This window comes from Apium graveolens, chromosome 7, assembly GCF_009905375.1.
Source record: "Apium graveolens cultivar Ventura chromosome 7, ASM990537v1, whole genome shotgun sequence".
Lineage (NCBI taxonomy): Eukaryota > Viridiplantae > Streptophyta > Magnoliopsida > Apiales > Apiaceae > Apium > Apium graveolens.
The window spans coordinates 34,792,310-34,796,428 of NC_133653.1; the positions used below are offsets into that span (position 1 = coordinate 34,792,310).

A 4,119-nucleotide genomic window follows, 5' to 3' on the forward strand; every position below is an offset into this window, starting at 1 on the left:
CCATTGAGATTTTTATAGATATTTTCCAACCCTTTGTCAGGGGGTGCACCTAAGATAGCATAACTCAAGTGATCTGGCAGTGGGTTGAGCTCAATTATGGGAGCTTCTTCAATAGACGACTTGAGACACTCCTGAGAAATTTTCAGCTCTGCTAACCCCAGAAAATCGAATGGTGTATCCAACTTCCTCTTCCACGGAGGTGCATTCAAAACCTGCAGTTGCTCTGCTCATTTTTCATCTTCAATAACTGATTCCCTTATTAAGGATCTCTCTAAAGTATCTGAATTTGACAATTTCTCAAGCTCTGAATTCACGTCAGAGTCGACCTGCTCTACTTTAAAATACTGATCTTGATCTGTGGGTAACTTTATTGCCTTGAACATATTAAAAGTGACCTTATGATCTTGAACCTTCATTGTAAGCTCTCCTTTTTGTACATCGATCATAGTTCGGCCGGTAGCCAAGAATGGTCTTCCCAAGATGATGGGAATCTTCTTATCTTCCTCGAAATCCAGAATTACAAAATCAGCAGGGAAGATGAATTTGTCCACCTTGACCAAGACATCTTCCACTATACCTCGTGGATAAGTGATGGTCCGATCGGCCAACTGCAAAGACATGTTCACAGGTTTTGGATCATGTAAACCAAGTTTCTTGAAGATAAATAAGGGCATCAGATTGATGCTAGCTCCAAAGTCACATAAGCACTTATCGAAGGACAAATTACTAATGGTGCAAGGTATCGTGAAGCTTCTTGGATCTTTAAGCCTAGGAGGTAGTTTCTGTTGCAGCACAGCACTGTACTCTTCCGTTAGAGCAACAGTTTCCAACTCCTCAAGATTTAGCTTCCGAGATAGAATACCCTTCATGAACTTAGCATAGCTCGGCATCTGTTCTAGAGCTTCAGCAAAAGGTATGTTGATATGCAGCTTCTTGAAAACTTCCAAAAACTTGGCAAATTGCTTGTCGAACTTATGCTTTTAAAGCCTTTTAGGAAATGGTGAAGGTGGGTAAACCTGTTTATCCCCTCTATTACCCTCAGGATGATTACTTTCAACAGCTTTCTTCTTCGGTTCCACCTCGGCATCCTTCTGCACCACTTTTTTAGCTACAATTACATTTTCCGGATTTGGCAAAGGTGCAGATGCACCTGCATTATGGAGAGAATTTTCAGACTCTTCATCTTGCTGAAATTGGGTGCTTGCGACCTTTTCGGACCTCAGGGTGATGGCGTTCACATGTTCGTTAACTTCCCTCTTGCCTGGATTGGCTTCTGTATCACTAGGAAGCGTTCCTGATGGTCGATTCAATAAGGCATTAGCAATTTGCCCTATTTAGTTCTCCAGATTCTTGATAGAAACAGCCTGGCTTTGGCATATAAGAGCCTGGCTTTTGCACATAAGCCGCAACTCCTCCAATTCAGATTTTTCATTCGAAGATAGACATGCACCTCCATGAGTTTGTTGTTGAAGTTGGAGTTATTGTCTTGGTTCAAATTGTTGCGGAAAACCGGGAGGATTGAATTCCTTGTTTCCAAGCTGCTGGAACGGTTGTTGCATCGTATTCTGATTGTTGCTCCAGCTGAAGTTAGGATGATTTCAGTTGTCAGGATGATAAGTGTCTGGCATTGGTTGTTGTGATCTCTGAAAGTTGCTCACAAACTGAGCTGATTCACTAGATATAGCGCATTGCTCCATCGCATGTGAACCTGCATAAAGCTCATAAACACTTGTCTTTTGATGAACTCCATAGTTAGCCAGATAATCGATCTTCATAGACAACGCCTTTAGCTGAGCAGCTATAGCTGTAGCTGTATCCACTTCAAGAACTGCTACCTTGCCCTGTGGAAATCTCTGGGTTGGATACTGATATTCATTCACAGTCATCATCTCAATTAGAGCATAAGCTTCATCATAGCTATTTGCCCATAATGCTCCACCTGATGCTGCATGGAGCATAGGTCTAGACTGTGCTCCCAAACCATTATAAAAGCAATTAATGATCATCCAATTAGGCATTCCATTATGAGGACACATCCTAAGCAAATCCTTGTAGCGTTCCCAAGCTTCACATAGAGTTTCTCCCAATTTTTGCGCAAATTGAGTAAGAGCATTCCTGAGTGCAGCTCTTTGCCATAGGGAAGAATTTAGTAAGCCTAAGCAAGATCCTCCCAAGTAGTGATAGAACCAGCTGGTAGAGAGTGTAACCAGCTCTTAGCTTTATTCCTCAGAGAGAATGGGAAAAGTCTCAGTTTCACAGCATCTTCGGAAACATTATTGAACTTGAAGGTATCGCAGATCTCGATGAAATCTCTAATATGCATATTGGGATCTTCCGTTGGAGAACCCCCAAACTGAACTAAGTTTTGGACTATCTGAATTATTACAGGCTTGATCTCAAAGGTATTAGCTGCGATAGCTGGCCTTACAATGCTAGATTGAATGTCATTGAACTTTAGTTGAGAAAAATCCATCAACGCTTTCGGATTTGCTGCCGGTTCTCCTATTGCAATAAAAAATAGAGTACCTGAAACACACGATTAAGTAACTAGTAAGTAAAATATCCGAGTCAGTGAACTTTAACGACCACTGATGTCAAGTACATAAACTAAAAATTAACAACGAGTCCCCGGCAGTGACGCCAAAAACTTGTTAGAGAGAAAACACGCGCTAAAATTACACGCAAGTATACGCGTTAGCAAGTAGTATAAGATATAAATCAAATTTGTACCCACAAAGACTCTTTTATTTAACTTAAGATTATGCACCTATACAACAATGGTATGGTTATCGCTCAATGCTAAGACAATAACAAGTTGAGATGTTTATGACTAACATTAAACTAACATGCAATTAACTAAGAGATTAAAAGTGATTGAATTAAATATATGAGACAAACATGGGATTCTAACTTCATTAAATACTTCATTCAAAGTCATTGTTCTTAATCTTAGCAAGTAATGGTGATGACAACTAATCAGATTAAACGAAACTAGTAAATGCCAACTTTCATTGTAAGAATACCTTACTACCAGACATCCATAAAAGAGATAGAAGCTGAATAGACACCAATTATATTGAGACCCTATATGTCTATAGAATTTGACAACATTAAGGTTTACTACGCAAGTTATCTATCGTGATTACATAGGGCAAGTAAGATGGTTAAAATTACCTACAAATCATGCATAACAATTATACATGAACCTATGCTAGCATGGCAAGTTCTAAACCTCTATATTCACTGTCGCTTCAATAAAGATTACGTGTTATCTTATATGTTAGCTACGCACATAAGACGAATAATCACAACCAATACTAGGATATCAATCAATCACCACACACCAAGATATTGAAACAAATTAACTATAGAAATCCATAAGTAAATCCGTTAGAACTCCACGATAACGATTAGTTCATAACCGAACTCATCGTCACCATGGGTTCCAATGAAATCATGATAATAAATAATATAAGAGTACTAGTGTTCAAAGATAAATCGAAAACAAGCATCCAAAGTATCAACTATATTGAAGATTATGAAAGTCTTCTTCTCTGTAGCCGTCTTATGCTCTCTAGGTCTTCGTATTGCTCTACATGGTCTCATTGTTGTTAAAAACGTCTTTTTATCACTATATATAAGCCCCTAGTGGACCTGGACTGTAACACCCCCAAATCCGGGGTCGGGGATCCGGGTTGTCACGAGTTCCATTTCCCTTAATAACACCCAATCTTAATAAATAATCAACTATTCTGTTCTGTGACCCCACCATAAACACACACACCACAAGTTATAGTCTCAGAGATGAATATTCAAAAATAATCACAAGTCATTTTATTCCACAATTATATGCCAATACACCTTAAAAGGGTTTCTGAATAAATTTACATTTTCCTTGCCATTATTACAATTCATAAATATACATAAGTCTGGTACATCAAAAGTTGAAAGCCTAGCCTATTGGTAGATCCTACCTCAGCTACAACGGCATCAACGCCTACTACAAACTGCGGAACGTTTCCTTTCCGCTCGCGAATTAGGAGCTTGGTCCTGTTCATCTTTTCTATCTGTTATTGTGTGATGAAAGAAGAAAGCAAGGGTGAGCAGCAAGCCCACCAA

At 39.1% G+C, this 4,119-nt stretch overlaps 1 non-coding gene across 1 annotated transcript; it reads left to right on the forward strand.

Annotated features, from left to right (window-relative positions):
- Positions 1 to 2,016: 2,016 nt before the first annotated feature.
- LOC141676117 (small nucleolar RNA R71) lies at positions 2,017 to 2,123 on the forward strand. The gene has a single exon (XR_012556724.1). It is a non-coding gene; the product is annotated as a small nucleolar RNA R71 (small nucleolar RNA).
- The last annotated feature ends 1,996 nt before the right edge of the window (positions 2,124 to 4,119 follow it).